The 22,989-nt window shown below is 40.3% G+C and overlaps 1 protein-coding gene, 2 non-coding genes and 2 pseudogenes across 11 annotated transcripts in view; all 5 read left to right on the top strand.

The window, feature by feature from the left end:
- Positions 1-10,612: 10,612 nt before the first annotated feature.
- Positions 10,613-10,718, top strand: LOC147232346 (U6 spliceosomal RNA). The gene has a single exon (XR_015106442.1). It is a non-coding gene; the product is annotated as a U6 spliceosomal RNA (small nuclear RNA).
- A 65-nt stretch (positions 10,719-10,783) lies between these two features.
- LOC147232345 (U6 spliceosomal RNA) lies at positions 10,784-10,883 on the top strand (annotated as a pseudogene).
- Positions 10,884-10,970: 87 nt separating this feature from the next.
- LOC147232344 (U6 spliceosomal RNA) lies at positions 10,971-11,075 on the top strand. Its single transcript, XR_015106433.1, has one exon. It is a non-coding gene; the product is annotated as a U6 spliceosomal RNA (small nuclear RNA).
- A 92-nt stretch (positions 11,076-11,167) lies between these two features.
- Positions 11,168-11,267, top strand: LOC147232343 (U6 spliceosomal RNA; annotated as a pseudogene).
- Positions 11,268-15,174: 3,907 nt separating this feature from the next.
- The window catches only part of ppip5k1b (diphosphoinositol pentakisphosphate kinase 1b), a 45,638-nt gene continuing 37,823 nt past the window's right edge, over positions 15,175-22,989 (top strand). For all 9 annotated transcript variants that reach the window (XR_015106345.1, XM_086149162.1, XM_086149159.1 and 6 more), the window contains exon 1: positions 15,175-17,266. The gene's annotated coding sequence lies outside the window, so the exon portion shown is untranslated. The remainder of the gene's footprint in view (positions 17,267-22,989) is intronic.

The following is a 22,989-nucleotide window of genomic DNA, read 5'->3' as shown; positions in this document are numbered from 1 at the left end:
CCGCTGGGGTTTGGCCTTCGAACGCGCTGAACCGACGGATTTTATTTTTATTTGTAACTCAAAGCGGGAGGCCTTCTGCCTCGACCGGCCGGGTCGGATCGTCCTCTGGTCGTCACGCAGCGGGGAAAATGTCGATTTCGCACAGGTGCGGTGGCAGTGGTTGGTGAGGTGCGAGCGGACGGATATATAAGTATCAGGAAAAATAGAAAACAGAAATAAACGACAAATGAAAATGAAGAATGTAAAGAATATATAAACAGAATGAAAGAGTGTCAAAGTGGCAACTGGCTGTGTAAGACGACACAAATGAATGAGTGGGTGAGTGAATACATGAATGGCAATGAGTGAATGAGTGGATGAATGAATGTGTGAATGAATAAAGGAATAAATGAGTGGATGAACTAATGGACACGTGAATGAAAGGGTGAATTAATGGGTGAATGGATGAATAAATGGGCAAGGGAATTCATAGACGATGAATGAATGAATGAATGAATGGGCGGGTGAATGAATGAGTGAATTATTGAAAGGGTTTGCGAATGAATGAATGAATGACTGGGTGATTGAATGAGTGGATGAGTGAATGAATGAATGAATGGGTGGATGAATGAATGAGTGAATTATTGAAAAGGTCCGTGAATGAGCGAGAGAATTCATGAATTAATAAATGGACGAATGAATGGGTGAATAAATGAAGAAATGGGCGAGTGAATGAAAGGGTGTGTGAATGAGCGAGAGAATGAACGGACGAATGAATGAATGAACAGGTGAGTCAATGAAAGTGAGAGCTAGAAAGCAAGTGTGTGATAGAGACAAGAAGCGCGCTAGAAATAATATAATAATAATAATTAACAGTAGCGCTAACAGCTACATGCTAATCGCTCTGGCAGCCGAGCCCCATCTGCCCAAAGGGGCGACAATGAGGTGCAGTGACTCTCCAGACCAGCAGAGGGCGCCGATTACGATAACGTGGAAAAAACGGTACTGCAGGAATCTGGAACTGCTTCACTGTGTATATTGCCTCTCTTTGTTATTATTCTTTATTTTTAATTAAATCCTCTTTTTTTCCCCCCTCTGTTGCTCCCCCATAAAGTCCGACCGCAGGGACCGATTTTGCCGAGGTTGTACGAGTCTATCAAAAGGAACAAATCAGGAGTTGTGACTTGACGAGTGTGTGTGTGTGTGTGTGTGTGCTTTTTTTTTTTTCATGTGTGCGCCCGTATACATTCTTCAGGTAATTTACTGTCCGCTGGAACTCGGTTAAAAGCCAAACAAGCCGTCGGACGGGCGTGTCGGCCGTTCATCTCCGACCCGACTGCACTCGGAAGTTAAATGGCGGCTCTGTGCTCCGTGCACTCGCTGACGCACGCCTTCAAAGGGACGGCGTGCCATCGACGCCCGTCGGCTAATTTCATCCTTATTTACCTCTCTTGAAATGTTTGTTCAGCAGCTACACCCGGATGAAATAGAAAAAAAAAAAAAAAAAAAAGAAATAGAGGGTTTGCCCTGTTGTGGTTCGTGTCGGCGAGGTGTCGCGTAGCGCCGCCGCGGCGTGGAAGGACGATACGACGAGATGTTTTTTTTACAAACATGGATGCTTTTGTGCTGCGAATCAGCGGGTCGGTGGTTCCGCTGTTGGATTTCTCACCGGAGGAACCATCTTACGACTCCGAGCCGGGGTCTTTGTACCCCAAGTTCCCCCAGGAACTTGTAGGCGCTTGTTGATCGGTAGCAACGCCCTTTAGCAGCTACTTGCGAGCGTCGTTTTAATGGCGAGCACGGTCGCTGGTCGGATATTTTCTTGCGACTGACTGGACTGAAGCGGCGGGAAATGGGCCGACGAAGAAGTCCTAGGACTTCTGGGCGGAGGCTCTTCCGGGGCTCGCGGAGGAACGTCAACGTTGCGGAGAAAATAAGCGCGAAGTTAGCTAACGGCTAACGGGTTTCTTCACAAAGCAGTGCAGGGAGAAGATAAAAAGCCATCAGGAGGCTAATTCCAGGAACCAAGTTCAACTAAAACTGTCAAACTGCTGTGTTGAGAGATAATCCGTCAGGGGAAGCGAAACAAGCGCACAATGGATCAAGCTAACGTTAATAACAGCTTAAAAAATACAGTAAAAAGAAATCAAGCAACATCCAATAGGAGGACTTGAAGGCTACGGAGGACGGTTTGCAATTCTTTCCTTTCGAAAGATGCAAAAAGAGCTGGCGGTAGCTTGGATGAAGGCTGCAGTGAAAGAAAAACTGCAATAAATGGTTGAACAAATGAATTAATAACATTAAAATGCGATTATGTAAAAAACTTGTTTGCCGAAAGTCGCATTTGAGACCTCTTCAAGGTCACCAGGGTGTAAACCGAAGCTCCGTCTGGGGATCATTCGATGCATCGGGTGTCAAAAACAAAAAAATTTGGTCCAACTACAGGAACTAATTTCCAAATTTCCATAAAGGGAAATTATGACTCCCGTTTGAAAATGAAGACACTGCAGCCAGTAGGAATTTGGCGGAGGCCACACACCTCGTCGGATGGAGCCGCGGCGTTCGTGAACAACACCTTCGTTGTCGGCGACGGCTGAAAAAAAGACGGTATGTTTTACAGCCAGAGGCGAGCTTCCTCTCCGGTGGAGAAAATGCTAACGGGAGCCTCGTTTCTGATTGTACTCGTTTGAAAAGTCCAATGAAATGGCTCTCGTCGCCTTTTCTGCATGGCGTTGTCTCGCAAAGCAGTTAAGATGCTCTAGGGGCGATATTTTTTGCACGAGAAGTCGCGTTACTTACCCCGATAGCACAAATAATGGCCACCTTGGCACTACGTTGGCACCCATGGCTCCACCCATGTATGCTTCTTTATTTAGACTCCAGATAGCTTCATGCTAAAGATAGCAAAAACATCAAGATATGGACCGAGCGACGTTTATTCGGGCCGGCTTGTTGAAAGCGTCGTCGTCTGCGAAGAATTGAAACGCCGTGTTTTGAATCAGACTCTCCAACTAGTTAGCTAGTGGAACCCTGTCGATTAAAATCTAGCTTAAATAAATAAGATACTGAGTGTGTTGGTAGCAAGGCTTTACAATAGAATTGATTTTTGAATCTTAAATGATAGCATGATAACTTTATAGATCTTATTTTGTAGAGTTGGTCGCGCTGTGACGCGCAAGAGAGGGGAGGCAGGAGAGGCCTTGCCTCACTTGCTAATCTTGGAAAGAAAAAATGTAAAATTTTTTGGGGAAAAAAATTGTATTCTTGTATTAAATGTAAAAAATGTAACATGAAAAAAATGGTCATTTAACTTCACCAGTTTTTGATTGGTTTTTTTTTTTTAATCAAAATAGCTTGATTTTTACTTTTACTGTTCAGAGACATGAGGTGAGGCTGCCGACTGTTAAGCCTCAATGACGGCTCAGTGCTTGCATGCCCTGCAGACTGTTTAGCTGTCTCTCTGTGTGTCGCTATTAAAGTATGCTATGTATGCTATACTAACAACATTTTTTTGTCAACAACTTTTCTAGATTCTTGTGTTGAGCGATCATAAAGCAGCTGTGAAGAGCCACTAAGTGAGGCACGCAGTTCTCCTGCCTCATGGCAGGGGGCGCTACGGATTCCAGGGCTTCTTCTCGCGACTCCTCGGCTGCAGAATCCTCACCGCGGAGGAAATAGATCCCAGTAGCGCTGACAATTTACATGCTAATAGCTGACATGATACAAAAATAGCGATGATATTCAAAATCTAATAGTCGACATGTGGTGAGGTGCTGCTGTAGATCAAAACACGCGCCAAGAGAGCTCAGGGACTCGGGAATTGCTACGAGGTTCCTATCATGCGGGGATGAAGGGATGTGAGCTGAGACAAAAAGCATCAAGGGGTATCCCCCAGGAGGGGGAAGCCTTTGGGGGTTAGCTTAGCGCTAACGGATGCGGCTCGAAGGACGGTTCCACAGAAGGGGAACTCGGTATGCTCCGGCTCTCGCTCAGCTTCTGGAGACTCCATATAGCCCGGGTAGCCATATATCTCGATTCCCTTGGTTTTTACGTTGTTGTACGCGTGTGTGAGCGTTGAAAACCGATGATTAATCCGGTTGGAAACATGAGTAACGGCTTTCATAGTAACACCACCTGGAAACCCTCCCTTACAACCTTAGTAACCCCCGTCCTGCAGGGCGACTGGCGAGTTTTCTCCGGTACGTCGCGGCCAAATCCGTGAGTCGCTCCGCGGCCAACGGCAGAAAAATTGACTTGTCAAACAAAGGATCGGTTTGTGGAGCGTTTTTCTGTTTCCTGCCGGAGCGGCGTCATGTTTTTCTTTCTTTTTTTTTTTCCACTTTTACACACGGTGGCAGAAGTTCTGAGACAACAAGGGTTATTCATCTTCACAAACACTCATTCAGCCACATTCACGTCAGCGGGAGTCCTACTATGAGCTTTGTCTCGCGCCGACCGGACAATTAGCTTCGCTGTTCCGGCTCTAAAAACCATATAATGTACTTTCTTGTTCATAGCGAAGGGGTTTTTCCTTCGGAAAAAGTAGAAATGAAGAGTTTCGAGCGTCACTTCATTATTTCTTCTTAACTAGCCGCTTCCTAAGGAGTTACATATAACTTCTGTGTGAACGAAATACTTTTAGTCTACGTGCTGATGGCGGATTCACAATTTGAAACGTGAAAAAAGCAACTTGCATTTCTTTCCTCATTTCATTCATTTTGGATGCTGCTCACCCTTTCATTCACACATAAAATAGAGACATGCAACCATTCACTCTGTCATTCGCACATTTTTTAGCCAAACTATTCACCCTCTCATTCATGCTCTCATTCTTATATATAGGCCAGTGACGTGCAGTCAGGGGAGGCAGGAGAGGCCCGTGCCTCACCTGTCAATCCTAGAAATAAACCAATTAAATGATTATATTTCTCAGTGATTTGTGATATAAAGGTATTTTTTACTGAACTTTTTTTATTCAAAATTGCTGGATTTTCACATAAACTGGCAGTGCGACCGCATTGCTTTCTCTGTATATCGCGATTGAAATGTTGAAACACTTTTGCTATATGAACAACATTTCCAATGTAGTGTTTTTTTCTTGTCAACAACTATATGTGCGTTACTAGTTTCCTGTGCTGAGCAATCATAAAACGGCCTTGCGCTTCGTGAGGCACGCAGTTCTCCTGCCTCACGCTAGGGGGCGCTCATGATTCCAATTTTTCTTCTTGCGACTTCTCGGCGAGAGTTAGCAAGTAAAGACCAGCCATCTGTTTATTTTTTTCCTCCCGTCACTTTCAAAATGGAGGATGATATATCCAAACTTGCACAATTTCCTAAATTGGACTTGATATCGAAGAAGGAGGTAATAATTGAAGGACGACCAATGCCGGAGCTAAAGGGTTTGCCGCAGATAACGGGACAGAAGACTCGCTCTTTTCGTGTCATGTATGGACATAAAATGTTTTTTTTTATTAGACATCCCGGATTTTGTTTTGAAAAACGTCTCTTTCCGTCACGCCGTTTCGTTACAAGCTTGAAAAAAAACATCCGGAGAGCTTTTTCGGGAGGAACGAACGACGAGACCGCAGAAACGTCGCAGACTGCCGGCGAAAAGAAAGATGCACTTTAAAAGAAAATATCAATATTCCGATCTAAGTTATTGGTTTATCGAAACAGGTGATACACAAACGCCCGCTATGCATTATTCGCCATGAATCGATCATATGGTATAAAACTATTGCAAATGCTGAATATAAAGTGTAATCGTTGGATTCAGATGAAATACTGTGATCTGAATTTTTTTTTTTTTTATTATTTGATCATTATTATTCGAACCCCCGCTCGTCTTCAGGCCGGACAGGAAGTCCAAACGTCAAACATCGTCCCTGCTTTCCCTGGAGGGTGTCGGAGCATATCGGCCTCATGTGTTGGCTTGGCTCTATAATAAGACATACAGGTCGTCTGCAAATAGACGATGTGTGTGTGTGTGTGTGTGTGTGTGTGTGTGTGTGTGTGTGTGTCGGCACTCTGCCGTGCAAATAGACGGTGCGCTAGGCTATAGTGCCGAGTTACCCCTTCCGTAAGTGACGGCGACGGCTATTTTGGCCTTGAATGAGTCATAAGAAGAGTCATTTGTCAATCGATGACGACGCAATTGTTTTTCAGCGTGGATGGCTATCGAAAAAAATATTCCAATTATTTTTACCATTTTTTGCTCATTTTTCAAGATTTTTGGGGGTTAGATTTTCTTACGTTGCAACATAAATATATTCCTATTATTAATAATGATAATAAATGCAATAATAATAATGATATAAAATAATAATGATGACAACAATATTAATAGCGATTTAAATCATAATGTTGAAAATGATTAATATAATATCAATATATGTAGTAATAACAATGATGACAAAAATAGTAAAAATGACATCAAAAATTGGTAATGATCTTCATAAAAAAACTATAGAATAATAATATATGTAATAATAACAATATATTTATACAATGATAATGATGACAGCAATATTAATTGTGACTAATCGTAAAAAGAAAATAATATCAAAAATGGTAATGATCATCATAAAAATAGCAAAGTACAACAACACTAATAACAATAATAATAATAATAATAGAGGTAACAACATTAACAACTATGGTAATAATTGTAAATATACATATAACCATAATGATGTGAATAAATAGAAGAATGATGACAATAATAATGGTCACCATACTAATAATAAAAAGTAAAATGTTCACAGTATTAAAAGTAAATATATCAGAATAATGATGATGTAAAAATAATAATAACAATTATAATAAGTCTTCTTATTATTATGATTGTGGCAATGATAATGATAATAATGACGCTAATACTTATGATAATAATCATCATCATGTATTGAATAATTTTATTATTATTCATGGAGCACCTTCCATCAAACTGATCTAAAAGTAAAGTGAGAAAGTTCTTCCTCAATTTTTTCAAATTTTAGTGACAATAATAATAATATTAGTTTCATAGAATACCATATAATATAATAAACAATATTTTCCTGTCTCGGGGATAGAAGCAATCCATAACGTAAAAGACAGGAGTGTCAAAACAAATTCAAATATATAAAAGTTATTCGATATGGCCATTAAGGCTGTTTACAATGACGTTCAAATCCATGTAAACAAACCCACGACGCGACATCCCTGCGTTCCAGCTGCGCTTCCAGCCGTGCAGCGCGAGGCCTCCTGAAGGCCTTCTCTCACAGGACGAGGGAGGTCCACACACTGATGCTTGTGTTTCCTCTCTTCTCCACCTCAAATTATCCAAATATGAGCAGCCGCACGCTGGAAACAAGCTGAAATATTGCTGACGCGGGGGGAAGTCGGGAGGGACCGGCTGGAACAGGGCTGGGGCTTTTTTTTTTTTTTTTTGTTTGTTTGTTTCTTTTCCCCTGAAGGTGACACATTTTTAAGCTCGGGAAAAGTGCTGATGCGCCTGCTCGGAAATACGCACCTGAATGCATCAAAACATGTATGATTGCACGTATGCTAACGTGGTCCCTGGAGTCCCCAAAAGTGAACCTACTCCCAATTTCCAGACTATTTGTTTGAGAATAACCTTTCTTTCTGAGTATGTTTATTGTTAGCGCTAGGCTAGCTCCCTGAGCCGGCGATATGAATCGATTTTCCCTATGGAAAACAACGCAAATCCCATCGCTCTGTTCTCCACCTAGTAAACAAACGGGACTCTTTTTAACTTTTTTGTGGCAAAACTAGAGAAAGGAATTAAAGATAACCTTCATTATGTTCTTTGTTTTCTTGCCAGCACTTGTATCCTTTGTTTTCTTCACTAAATCAACTAAAGTAAAGCCTTCTCGCTAATGAGACTCACGCTAATGCTAACGCTATGCTATCTCTAGCATGAAATCTTTCACCCATCCAAGCTAACACTCATTTTTCTACTTCTTCTAAGACTTGTGACCTTTGCTTGGTTCACATGGTCACCCCTTTAGTCACTTCAGCCATCTTTAGCGGATCATACAGATGGTTAGCTTAGCCTTGTCGTAGCGCTTGGAGAGATCTGTGACACCAACCTCTCACCTTTAGCTATTATTTCCTTCTTCAGATCAACTTCTAAACACCGCGATCACTAGCATTTCTAACTATTTCCGGAGCCATAATGAGGGCTAACTTACTAAAAAAAAAGGACAAAAAAAGTTACAACAAGAGAACACAATGTTAGCTACCATGTTAGCAACGTGGAGTAGGAACGCAGAAAGCCTGCGAGTTTGTTTGTTTGCGTGTTCCTGCACCCGGGCTCGTTCGTATCTAAAAATCTGATCGGAAGTTTATTAGCCTTCTACTCCGTATCAATAACGAATGAAAGAACGAATGTCAGTGTCATGTTAGTTATTAGCATGTAACTGTTAGCGCTGCTGTTATTATTAGCATGAAATCATCTTCTTAAAACCCCTGTCCTTCTCTCTCTCTTTCTACCCCAACCGGTTGAATCAGAAGGTTCATATTCGACTTCCAAAGGATAAAACGACCTTCATTTCACTTTTTTTCTCGAGCTTTGGGACATTTTTCGCTATTTTTGAATATTTTTTGGCGCTAACTCACGAATCGGTGAATAACTGACAGGAACGTGAAGCAATAAATGCCAAATACTTTTTTCATATGGGGGGGGGGGACAGTTCGACACAAAAACTGTTAACATGAATTTTAGTGTGTGTGTGTGTGTGTGTGTGTGTGTGTGTGTGTGTGTTGTATGTGGCCTGTCATAAGGCCTTCTTTCACACAGTCCTGGCTGAGCATCTCCTCCAGTTATCCGTTAGGGGAAAAGCAGTTGTGTGTTTGCATGTCTGTGTGTGTGTGTGTGTGTGTGTGTGTGTTGACACAGTCTCTTGCAGTCTATCAAGTGGGAGGGCTGCGTTTTTTTTTTTTTTCTTGCAGCTTCTCAGTGGAAGTGAATGGCCGCTTTATGGCCGTCAGGTCTGGCTCACTAAATATAAATGTATATATGTGGATGTTTGAGCCGCACTGATAGCTGCGGTCTGGACAAACACGTCTGGACAAAATGGAGCAGATTATCCGCGGGACGTCTTCTCCAGATCTACAAATCACTCTTTGGTTTTTCCTGTAATGGATGAATCGTTTGTTTTGTTTGTGACGTCTCTGTCAATCATTCTGACAGGCGCCAAGAAAAACCAAAAACAAACACAAAACAACAGTAGTTTAATTTATGTCCTCGGTACGAATTAGCAAATTTATACACGTTAAGTTTAATTCATTAAATAAAAAAAGAAATAAGATGAGAGTGATTTAAATCGCTTTTTCTCAACTTCCAGGTGCACATTTAAGGGTAAATTATCCACCACCCGACTTTCACTCCATCGCAAGATTAAAAATCAATTCAAATATTTTCCATTATTTTTAATCTTCATTTATTTAAACTATTTTATTTATATACACCCGAGGTGCTGGTCATACAAGGCCCTCTAGTTTAATATTTATTCAGCGTAAATATACACCACACAGTATAGAAAACTCACGCATGTAGTACCGCATCTGGCCACTAGAGGGCTCAGTGAGTCAATCCAAACTGCACTTGTGTGAGAGATCCTAGATTGGTTATTTTAAAAGACCTTTTTTTTTTTGTTTTGTTTTTTTTGCTGAAAAAGGTGAATAAAGCAGATCGTCCCTGCGACAGAGCCTCTGCCGCCCGACGATTGCGAAAAGGGATGTTGTGAAAGCGAAACGACAAAGTCGTGCATCGACGGCGTCGCTCGACGAATAGGGGAAGTGGTCTGGTTTTGCTCTCAGTTCAGCCAAAGGACGCTAAAAAAGGGGAGACGTTTCTTTTTCTGCCACGTCACTGTGAGATTTAGAACCTGAATTAAGTTCAATTTGAGGAGGGTTTTTCTGCAACTTGGCTCGCTAAACCTGGAAAGAACAGGATGGGGATTTACAGTACGTGATGGGTTGCACATATGTTAAAGCCGCTATGTGTCGGAAAACATGATATATGGATGTGTTTTATTATATTTTTTTACGATGTTTCCTGGAAATGGGAAACAAATAGCTAATTAAACTCTTTCAATACAGCATAAAATTTCCTGAAAGCCAAGAAATGACTTAAACTAGGCAGGAAATGAAAAACAAAGATAGTTTGAGGAGCACAATCCAGCCCCTTCAGAACAACAACAAAAATAAACAGCGATGAAAACCAAAAATAGTTTGAGGAGCAAAAGCCCACCCCCAAAAATAACAACGGTGAATAAAATCAAAGATAATTTGAGGAGCACAATCCAGCCACAGAGGAATGGCGAAGATGTGAAATTAACAAAATAATAATAGTAATGATAGAGTGCAAATTAGCAGTAAAGTGCGCTGTTACATTAAACCTCAAACATTAAATTGTGAGGTCTGAAGTAAGAAGTACATGCACATACAAACAGATATTTGACGGCATGAGAATGTAGTAGCAGAGGTTTTTTCTTTGTATAGTTTAGTGCAAAGGTCATTAAATAGTACCACAACAGTGGTAAAAAATCGCCACTGATAAAAATAAAGAAAGTTGGAGGAGCTCAGTCCAGTCACTTCAATGTGAAGAGCACAAAACAAAAAAAAAGTGTTAGTTCTCTGACACATATACTAATACTGCAACGATGCAGAGAAGATTAGCATAGCTCCTGTGCAAGGATGACATACTGATTCAATCAGCGTTCCTTATTAGAATAAAGGTGATAAAAATAAAAGATCATTTGAGGAGCACAACCCCCCCTCCCCCCTAAAAAATAATGTAAGTTCTCTCATACATTTACTGAAACAGGAACAATACAGAGAAGATTAGCATAGCCCCTGTGCAGGGATGACATGCTAATTCATTTAGCGTTCCTTATCAGGAAAAAAAAGGGATAAAAATCAAAGATCATTTTAGGAGCACAACCCCCCCCTCCCGTTGAAAAATAATATAAAGAAATGTAAATGTGTAAGTTCTCTATACATTTACTGAAATTGGAATAATGCAGAGAAGATTAGCATAGCCCCTGTGCAGGGATGACATACTAATTCATTTAGCGTTCCTTATTAAAAAAAAAAAAAAAAAAAGTGATAAAAATCAAATATAATCTTAGGAGCACCACCCCCCCTGTTGAAAAATATATAAAAAAAAAAAAATTAAAATGTGGAAGTTCTCTGACACATTTGCTAAAAGTGGAACGATAGAGAAGGTTAGCATAGCCCCTGTGCAAGCCTTCCTTATTTAAGAAAAATAAATAAATAAAAATAAATAAAAATCAACAAATAACCTGATAGTTAGCAAGGAGCGGGGGGGGGGGGGGGGGGCCTGCAGGAGGGCTCACCTTCGGTTCCTAGCGGTGAATAACATGGACTGACCGACGTGTTAGCGGGGTTTGACAGAAGAAAACAGGGTCTGGATTGAAAGAAAATAACCCCCTTTTCTTTGAGAGGAGGGTCGCCTCTTTTGTGAGCGGTAAAGTGGGGGGGCCAGAAAGGTTGAGGGTGAGAAAACAGAGCGGTTGGTGAACCTGGTGACCCCCGACATCCACCAGAGACAGAGAAAGCGTCCTGTTCCTGGAGGCGTCCTCGGCCAAAGCGCTCACGGTTGAACAACCCCGCTCTTCCTCGGCTTTCCTCTCTGAATCTCCTCGCCGTCTCTTTCATTCGATTGTTTTTGCCGTTTTTTTTTTTTTTTTATTTTTATTTTTTTTTTTAAGCTCAGTCTCAGGGCCTTCTTCCTCTCTTGTTCCTCTCCGGAGGCGGCCAAAAAGAGAAACAAAGGCGGGTTTGTCGGCGGACATTAACTCCCATGATGTGCATCGATAGGGCGCCCGTCGCCGCGGCGAGGACAGAAACTCGCTTCACGGGGGCGTTTTTGGACGCCTTTTTTTTTTTAAAACGCATTACATAATCTCAAGTTGGATGCAGCGAAGGTGGCGAGAGAGAGAATATGAAGAGAGGAGGAGGGCGGGAGGAGGTGGGCGAAGCGGTTGCTGGTTTTTCCGAAACACTACTTCCTTATTCTGCAGCACAGACCGGCTTCTCATGTCCCCGCCGCCGCATGACGGGGCAGAGCGCCGCTCCACACCGCGCTGACAGGAAGCCAGACTCGCATCGGCCGCACCGGGCCGTCTGGCAGCGGACGATAGCTCGATGGGAAGGCTGGGGAGTTGTGTGTGTGTGTGTGTGTGTGTGTGTGTGTGTGTGGGGTAGGAAGCTCTATGTCAGGCTTGTTAGGAGCTTCATACCTGAGCTGACTGTGCGATGAATACGTTCAATTATTCGGGTTTAGAAGATATCGGCGGAGGATTTAATTCGTTAAACGAATCACAAAAAAACAACTGCGCTTTTTTTTTAAACTTTTCATGGCCAAAAATACAGAAAGGAATTAACGATAACTTGAATTATTGCTGTAATTCTGCTGTTCTTTCGCTTCTTGCCAGCACTTGGACTCACTAAATCAGCAAAAGTAAAGCCTTCTGGCATATGAGACGCTCGCTAATGCTAACGCTATCTCCAGCAAGTTATCTGTCATTCATCCAAACTAACTTTTCTACTCCCTGGGTTCCCTCCGGGCTTAGCAACCCCCAATAAATATAGTAGAACCTCAGCTTGCGGATAGAATTTGTTGAACATAAAACAATAAATTTTTTCCATAGAAACCAACAAAAATCCCATGGATCTGTTCTGCACCCAAAAAAAAACAAAAAACACACTCGTATGTAATTTTTCATGGGTTTATTTGTGGCAAAAATACAGAAAAGAATTAAAGGTAACCTTAATTATTGCTATGTTTTGCTGTTCTTCACTAAATTAGCAAAAGTAGCGCATTCTTGTATATGAGGCCTCGCTAATGCTAACATCTCCAGCTAGCTGTCTGTCAGTCATCCAGACTAACACACACTTCTCTACTCCTTGTAAAACTTGAGACCTTTGCTTGGTTAACGTTGTTGCACTTTTAGCCAAATCAGCCGTCTTTAGCGCATCTTGGTTCTCCAGGATCATACAGACGGTTAGCTTAGCGGTGTCCTAGCGCTTGGAGAGATCTGTGACAACAACAGCGCTTTTACCTTTAGCTATTATTTCCTTTTCCAGAATGTGTTCAGAAGTGTCGACTTCTGAACACCGCTATGCTATCACTAGCATTTCTAACTTTTTCGGGAGCCATCATGAGGGCTAGCTTACTGAAAAAAGCACAAAAATGTGTCATAAAAGGAAAACATAACGGTGAACCACATTAGCAAAGTGGAGTAGCACGCACGACTGAAGCTACGCTACAACACAGAAAACGAGTTTGTTTGTTTGCGTGTTTGTGCACACAGGCTCATTCGTATCTCGATTCAAAATTGGATTGGAAGTTCATCTGCCTTCTGTCCTATATCGATAACGAATGAATGAATGTGTCATGTCGGTTATTAGCATGTAACTTTTAGCGCTGCTGTTATTATTGGCATGAGATCATCTTTTCAATAATGAGCCATAATGAGGGCTAGCTTACTGAAAATGCACAAAAAAAAACGTTATAAAAAGAGAACGCAACGATGAACCATGTTAGCAACGCGGAGTAGCACACACGACTACTGCTATGCTACAACACCACAACGTAAAAAAGCTCGTGCGTTTGTTTGTTAGCGTGTTTTATGCACCCATACTTGTTCCCAGAAACTCTGTTCATAAACCCTTTGCTCTGTATCGATAACGAATGAATGAATGAATGAATGAATGAATGAATGAATGAATGAATGAATGTGTCATGTCAGTCTCAACACTGCTATTTAGCCTGTATTTCCTTTTTCAGATCGACTGCGCTTCTTCTGAACACCGCTATCACAGCATTTCTACCTTTTTTGGGGGCCACGGTGAGGGCTAACTTACTGTATATATATTCTTACTGTATACTGTACATATATATGTATATACGCACATATATATATATATATATATATATATATATATATATATATATATATATATATACATATACATACATACATATATATATGTATGTATATATATAGATGTGTATCCCATCCTCTCAACTCTAGATCATTTGTCAAACTCAAGGCTCGCGGCCCAAATGTCAGTTTATGTTGCCTTAAAAGGTTCGATGTCATAAGATAAAGAAGTCAAACGCATGCATTGACCATAAATTACATTTCCCTCAATTCAAATTCCACCAATGCCATTTTCAACAAGTGGAATTGAGAAATACAAATGACCGCTAATTGTCCAGGAAGAGACTAGTTGATGCCGATGGAAGGCTGTTTCAAGAAAAATGGGAATATATATGTAAAATTTTTGGATTTGAATGAGTGACGAATTCAGATTTATTTAACACTTAAATTTATTTTACATTGCATTTGATTACATTTAGTTAAATTTGTACTGTTACCGTCTTATGTGGCCCTTTGAGGGCATCCATTATGCTGATGTGGCCCTTGGTGAAGATGAGTTTCACACCCCCATGATATAGAGGATCAGCCAGTGTTTGTGTGTGTTTGTAAACATATATATGTATTTACACATCAATATATATATATACTTGTTTAGTTCTAGTTGTGTATTTTTCACCCTCACTGTTCCTTGATGTTGCCCATTGTTATCCCTGTTGTTGTCTACTGTCTATTTGTGAATGTTTTTTGTCTTGCTATCTTCTGTCTTCTGTCTTTCTATTTATATTAATATTCAGAATTATTTCCTTTTTTTTTTTGCATTATAACTGTTACACTGCTGTGACAAAGGAATTTTCTCTACGGGGATCAATAAAGTTTATCTTATCTTATCTTTTCTTACATGAATAGGGAATTGACTAACTGACTAAATTCTAAAAATCTCACTTATTATCAACCTTTCATTTTAAATGGAAAGTGCATTTATTATTATTTTCTTATTGCTGCTTGAAACAACAACAACAACAACAACAACAACAACAACAACAACAACAACAACAACAACAAGCCTCCTGCATCTTATCCGATTTTAATATTTACAAAATATTTGCAGATGTAAAAGTTCCGCCTTTTCGAGTCAAATCAGAATTGACCGGTTGGGTTAGAAAAAGAGTGAGCGAAAGACAGACGGATAGAAAGCGAAGGGAGATGCAGGGAGGTTTGAAACGTAGCTGGTCGGATGAAAAACCAGACAAAAAAATATCGTTAAAAAAGTCGAAAAAAAAACCAAAAACAAAAGTATTCGGGGGCTCACTGGCGCCCCCTAGAGGCCATGGATGGAACATCATGCTATCCAAAAAAAACAGACACACACATTTTACAGTTCCACTCAGTAAAACATCGTATTATTGTTTGTAACATATCTTTATTAATAATTGTGGCCATGAACCTTAATCTCAGGCGCTCAGGTTGGTCTCTTTCCAGCAGCAGAGGGTCTCCACTGAACGTTATGGTTGGAGATGGATCATGAAGATACTCTAATTTTAATATTTTTTTATTGGACCGGCCTGAAAAATCCGCACATGCATTTATTTGTGCCTGGTTGCAATTTGCGCTTTGTAAATTCATAAATAAAATCATTTGTGACCAAACGTAAACACACGTGAATAAAGAAATGGAAAATAACACAGGAGAGACAAATTTATTTTTCTTTGTAAAAAGTGTGGAAAAAAGTGTAAATAATGAATGAATGCACGCAGGTACTGAACTAAAAAGATTTTTTTTTTTTTGTACAATTTTTGATATGATTAACCATACACACATATATCTGTGCAGTAAACATGAATGTATCTTTTTATCATTGTTGTTGTCACTGTTATTTATTCTAATCCTTGCTGTTACCTATTTCTAATCCTTAATGTTGTTGTCGTTCTATTTTTGTACTTGTGTTCATTTATTTTCATCCTTGCTTCTGTCATTCTGTTATCTATTTTTATCCTTTTTGTTGTTGTCACACTGCCACCTATTTTGATTCTTGTTTTGTTCCTTTTGTAATTTATTTTTATCTTTCCAGCTGTCATTCTGTTACCCATTTTTTATCCTTTTTGTTTTTGTCACTCTGCCACCTATTTTTATCCTTATTATTTATATTTATCCTCATTGTTGTCACTCCGTTCTCATGCTGTTTATCCTTATCCTTGTCATTCTGTTCCTATCCTTATTACTGTCTTCGCCCTTTTAATTGTCTCTAATAAAAATATCAATAAATATGAATATAAATCTAAATAATTGTTGCGCTGCTTTGACTAACGAATGTCCCGAAAAGGGGGTCAAAAAAGTCTTATCTTATCTTATCTTATCTTATCTTATCTTATCTTATCTTATCTTATCTTATCTTATCTCATCTTAAACTTTGATACTTTATAGTTTTATTTGTATTTCTTCCCCCCCCCCCACCTTTTTTTTTACTGTTTATAGAATTTCCTATTATTTATTATTGTTATGTTTTACTTGAAACTCTGGCACAACAATTTTCTTCAGGATAAATAAAGTTGTTCTTATTCTTATCTTATCTTATCTTATCTTATCTTATCTTATCTTATCTTATCTTATCTTATCTTAAAGTCAAGACTTTAGAGCCTTGACTTTGCCACTTTATAGTTTTATTTGTATTTCTTATTCCCCCCCCTTTTTTTTTTTACTGTTTATACAATTTCCTACGGTTCTTTATGATTGTTATGTTTTACTTGAAACTCTGGCACAACAATTTCCTTCGTGATAAATAAAGTTGTTCTTATTCTTATTCTTATCTTATCTTATCTTATCTTATCTTATCTTATCTTATCTTATCTTAAAGTCAAGACTTTATAGCCTTGACTTTGACACTTTATAGTTTTATTAGTATTTCTTATTCTCCCATTATTCCCCCATTTTTTTTTTTACTGTTTATACAATTACCAACTATTATTTATTGTTTTTATGTTTTACTTGAAACTCTGGCACAACAATTTCCTTCGAGAGAAATAAAGTTGTTCTTCTTCTCTTCTCTTTTGACTGTTTCCTCTGCGATATCATAAGTGACCACTAGGTGGCAGCAACGTCGCGGCTTTTCAAAAAACCAACTTTTTTTTATGTAAACAGAAAAAGGTGAAGATAAAGGCAAGAGAGGAAGCCGCTAGCAACGTCTGAGTTTGTGACCGGACGTGAACTTTGGGTTTTGAGCTCTCGAACTTTAGTTTTAAGTCAGAGAGAAACAACATCCAGCGAAGTTCGGCCGCTTCGCCCCGCCGTTCCGCTCCGGACCGGAGGACGGAAGCGGTGACCCGCTGACGGACGCCCCCCTCCCCGCCGACCCTCCTCCAACTTCCCCGCCGGTAAGTTCCGTTTACTCTCCGAACCGTCTTTTTATTCCCTTCCCTCCTTCCGTGAAGGGGAAAGTGTTATTTTTTCCATGTGAGGGGATAAACGGCGATAAACAAGAACCGTGTTTTAAGTGACGCAGCGGTTTATTCAACGTTCCTTTTTTCGGTTTCGTCAACGATGCTCATTCATTCGGTTAAAGGCGGTTTTCCGATGCTAGGGTTAAAACAAAAAAACACCGGTAACGCCGGTTATCTCTTAAATGAAACCGCCGAGGAAACTTTCTTCGCGGTTCGTAGTTTAAAAACCCGAACTTCGCACTTTTTTTTTGTTGAAATGTAAAGCGGCGAAACGTGGGTTGTCAAGAACTACAAATGTGTTGTCAAGAACTACAAATCCCATCATCTACGCACGAGCGCGTTAGCAACATACAGCCGGTTTCAACTCATTGCAAAATGAAATTCAAGTAATTGAAAAAATGATTAAAAACCGTTTTTTTTCACCCCAAGATCACCCGATCAAGTCATTTTCATCAGTCAGTCTCATGGTCTTAAATCCCAAGGTGACCTTTTGTCATAGTTCTCATAGTTAAAGATAATTTAAAGGCCCAAATCACCGGGGAGGCTTTGCCAAAAACAATTTGCAAGTGGGAGATGACATTTTAAAAATACGTTTTAAACATTTTAGCCAGTTTCAAATGATGCTGGATGAGGAAGAACAACTGAGTAGATCCAACTAGAGGACCTGCAGTAGATCACACCAAACAATGGCGCTGGATGGAGATGACACGGCGTGGTTGTATCTCCCAGAGCTCCTGGGATTCTCACCCAACCTCGTCAGAGGTTTCGGGGAAAACGCGTCGCCTGGTTCGAGATGAGAGAGGCAGCAGAAGATGGACTTTGGTAGCAGAAAACCAGAAATGGAAGCTGAGGCTTGTCTGTGGAGGTTCTCAATCACCCAGGTCACGGTGGATTCTTGTTGAAATCTTCTTGTCGTGCCAACTGGACTTGAATTTCTTCACATGAAGATGTTTCAGCCCCTCATCCGAGAGGCTTCTTCACTCCTACTGACCCGTGGCGAGTTTCCGAACATAACCGTTATCCCGTTATATTCGGAAACCACATTGCCGGTCGCCGCGACAAGAAGATTTCAACGAGAAGCCGAGGCTGCGGTTCCCACGGGCGCGCCTGAACGAAGCCTTGTCCGATGAGGATCGATTTCTTCCGTGACGTTCCAACCGTAGGGTTTGGATTTGTCTGCAAATTCCATCCCGCTTCACGTTGACAGCTCCGGCTGGTGGTGTAACTCCGTGGGAGATGTTGTCTCAAAGGTATGACGTTGGACTCGGTGCTCGGTCTCCACGCATATTACGCAGCGCCGGAGCGGAGCGTGTGAATCACCTGCTGCGATGAAGCAGCGGTTTAACCTCCTAAGGCCCAAGCTGTTTATTTACATGCATTTTTTTGTTTCTTTTTTGCTATTTGGGCTTATTGGAACCTAATTAGAAGAAAAACTAAGCATTATCCTTTGATATGATGTACTTTTCGAGAAAAATGATGTCCGCATATGTGGACTCTTGTTCCTAACTTCCATAAAACACAATTAAGTCACCTTTGTGTAACAGAATAAAAAACTCTTTATTTCCAACTTGAACACAGCAGTTTTTTCCCCGACTGCTTTTGTATGTATTGATAACACATACACACACATTTATGAACATGTTTTGAATGTCATAGAGTAAAAACAACATGTTAAAGTCCACCAAGGATCTCCACTGAACACCACAGGAGGTCTTTCCTACCTGAGGCTGTCAGACTTTTTAATTCCTCTTCCTTCAGCCGAAGGGAATATTCAAATGTCTGTACTTTTTAAGACCTTAAAACACTTGATAGCCTTAACTTTGACACTTTATATTTTATTGTATTTCTTATTCTCCCTCCTTCCTACTATTATCTATTATTGTTATGTTTTGCTTGAAACTCTGGCACAACAATTTCCTTCGGGATAAATAAAGTTGTTCGTTCTTGTCTTATCTTATCTTAAAATTCCATTTTTGCCCCTTTTGGAGAGTTAAAACTAATGAAACAAAATATAAAACATTGTTTTGCCCACATATGTGTCCAAAACACCCACAATTCCACCGTGCACTCGCTTGTGGACACAAGAGCTAGAAAGTGCTGTCCACGTATGTGGCCACTGAGCCTTAGGAGGTTAAAGAGTCGTCACGCTGTTTATTTTTGAATGCAGCTCTTCTTTTTGCCGCCGCTCCGAGACCCTTCTGGAGTCTCATCGTTGGCTCTTTCGACATTTGTTTGCCGGCTAGTTTAGCGCGGGTCCGCTCGCCGACTCACCGGTGCACGCAGTCGAGTGCACGAGTGAGACACAGGCCGAAGTGGCAATTCTTCCCAAACAAAGTACCCGGCAGACCTCTGAAAATATCTAATAATAATCTGCAACGACTTTGCGATTGGGTCACGTCACAAGTGATGTGCAAAACTGTTGACTTTGCCAATAATTGTAGCAACAGTGGATGTCACATTTATCAAGTACGGCACAACAACCGGCTGCCTTTGCCGAACGTGTACGCACGTACGCACCGCAGCACTTCCCCGGCGACTTTGGACAAAGTGGCGTTTCCGTACGATTCAGATCGTCACGAGCGTCTGTCCCTTCGTCTTGAAATCTAACCGTCGTTTCCGGTTTCCAGTTATCTTTCTGCATGTGTATCGAGACATGCGCATTTTGACGTGTCCATTGTTCGACGCAGAGCTGATCGAAGAGCGGTCCACTTTAACAAAGAGGAAGAACAATGTGTGTTTGCTTAAGGCTGGAACAGGCTAAGAATGTCATGTCTTGCAAAGAAGTATGGCAGATGCCTGGAGTCTGGTCGATGTGGTCGTCTCCCTTCCAAACCGGTCGTTTATTAGAGTTGTATTTTAGCAGCTTGGCACCGCAGGTGGCTGAAGAAAAGTCCCCCGACAGTAAACACGTCACATGTCTGTCCTGTGAAACCCGAGCCGAGGGAGTGCTAGATTCATGACGATCAGGTGACCCGCCCCCGACACACACACACACACACACACGCACACACACTACCCTCACCGCTACCCGACACACAAACAAACACCCAACTGCCCGCTGTCGGCGGCCCAGGGTCTCCCTCGGGATCCAAATAGCTCACTGAAAATCATTTAAAGCTGGAAAAGCACAAATGCAGGAGTCCAGGTTTTATTTTGTGTAACTGTGGCCAAGGAAGACCGCGGGAAAATCGCATCATAGATCTTGTTTGGCATCTATATAAACCATGGCATCACCCCAGTACAGTGAGCTGGGATGTTGTTCTGGATATATATATATATAAAATTATATATATATATATATATATATAATTTTATGATGTAATCAATTTGTCAGGTAAAATACACCAGTCTATTTTGGTGGCAATTTCTCCTTTTTTTTTTGTTGCACCTTTTGAAAGAATTTTATTTCCCGCCATTTTTTTTACGTTTTTCTCAATATATTTTGGTGGGAATTTCTATTTTTATTTTTAAATTTTTAAATTTCATTCTGCATTTCGGAACCCATATACTATCCACGACACAGTATTGTGGTAGTATTCGATCCATAAATATATTGTGCCACCCTATAATTGCACTTAAGATTGACAGTTTTCTCCCATGTCTTGGAGTTTTTGTTGAAGATCCCCTTGGACAGCGCAGGACAGTTTTTCAAACACGTCATTTGAAAGTCAACGAAGACACAGTTGTTTTTCTTCAGACAAACGTGGAATTGTTGAATGATCCATCCCTTTCTGCAGCCACTAGTTATTCATACTTAGAAATAAATATTCTGCAACTGCAGCGTCTCCTCTGCAACAACCAACCTAGGGTGTTACTTGCTAATTCTTCATTTTTTTTTTGAAGTTACGCAGATCTCGACAAGTGCATTCTTCCGCTGTTACTCACCGTGACCAAAAAAAAAAATGCCGAACGTGTTTTTACGCGGCACCTCGCTCTGCTGATTCACCGGCCAAGAATGTAGACCAAATCCAAAAGTTTGAAACCGGTCATCTCGATAATGTTTTGCAAAATACGTGCAAAAATGAGTTCTGGGTGTCAGTCGTTAATTACAGGGCATTAATAACTAGCCAGTTTTCACTTGCATGTATTTATTTTAAAGCCATAGGACATTAATATGTTCTTAATCACACTAACAAGCACCTCACATGTTGATAATAATAAGTGAGCAATAAGTAAGGATGTTTAAAATGACAGAATTAAAACTCTGTAGAAGCGATGATTAAGAATGGGAAACTGAATTACAACTGGGAAGAAATTCAAAGTGATGATATGTCTATTTCAAATTCGCTAGGAATTATGATTAAATGTTCATAAATGGAGCAAAACATCCCTGAATTGAAACTAAGTGATCTGAATGACGGCAGTAGTGATTTCTAAATTTCTAGTGACGTAAAAAATGTCCAGCAGCCTGTTGGGAGGAACTTATTTAATTCCATGATTAATATTCTGCCAGTTAAGTACTAAATCTTTTAATAGAACATCCAGACTCTCTGTTTACTGACTTCTTTGTCTTGAACAACCTGTTATGATTTATGACGTTCAACCTCTGATCCCTGACTCTCCGCCTCACTGAGCTTTGTGATAGTTATGTATAGATAGAGATATTTATCTTGATATAAAATAAATAAAATTATGGTTTATTGTTCAGAGAAATTATTTTGGATTTTTTAATCATATATTTGAGAATATGTTTGGTTGATTTTTTTTTTTTTTTTTAAATGTGATTTTGTAATATTTTTTCTTTTTTTCTATATCATTTCTACATTATTTTAAAGGAAAGTATTCTCTGATTTTGATGGAACACCGGAGTGGAACCTTCTGCTGATGGCTCAACCACCAATACTTGATTCTTGATTCTTCAGCGAGGCAATTCTAAGGTTGATTTTCCACAGATTTGAAGTCTAGTTGATCATTTTTTCATTTATTGCCACCTTACTGACCTAGAAAAGTGTTAGGGCCTGCCGGTTAAACCCTGACGACCTCAACCTGCCCGTTATCTCCCCAGAACCAGGCCATGTTTAGGGGCCTGAGCTCCAATCTTGGATTTACCGAATCTAATAATTAACAGCTTGGGTTATAAATCAGCTGTTTGCACGTCGAAGATCAGTAACGGTAACAGTATAAATGTAACTAAATGTAACTGAATGTAATGTAAAATAAATGTAACTGCTCCTCAATTTTAAATAACTCTGAATTTGTTGCTCATTCAAATCCAAAATGTTACCTATGCATTTTGCATGTATGTAAAATTCATTGATGTTGAAAGCCTGTTTCACTGCTGCAGTGTTTTTGGATGCGGCTTTCGTGAACACATTCTGCTGCCGTTACAGTTTGGCTTTTAATTCGTGGACAATTTGTTGTTCTGGAAGGCTAACTTTAGCATACTTAGCTCCGTGTTTGGTGTCAGAATGCCGACGTAGATTGTACTCTTGGACAACCGCTGCCGTCTCGTACCACAAAAGACATATCGCTTTTTCTCCTTGAAGCACAAACATGTATTCGCCTTCCCATCTTTCTTGAAACAGCCTTCCATCTGCATCAACTTGTCTCTTCCCGGACATTTCGGGATCATTTGTAGTTCTCAATTCCACTTGTTGAAAAAGGCATCGATGTTGATACACTGCATCTAATGGCGGTATGCCGTCCCTTTGCGAGTA

This window comes from Fistularia commersonii, chromosome 7 (genome assembly GCF_037954325.1).
Source record: "Fistularia commersonii isolate RoL2024-O1a breed Wild chromosome 7, RoL_Fcom_v1.0, whole genome shotgun sequence".
Taxonomy (NCBI): Eukaryota; Metazoa; Chordata; class Actinopteri; order Syngnathiformes; family Fistulariidae; genus Fistularia; species Fistularia commersonii.
Note: the sequence above shows the minus strand (reverse complement) of the source record. Positions and strands in the feature narration are given on the sequence as shown.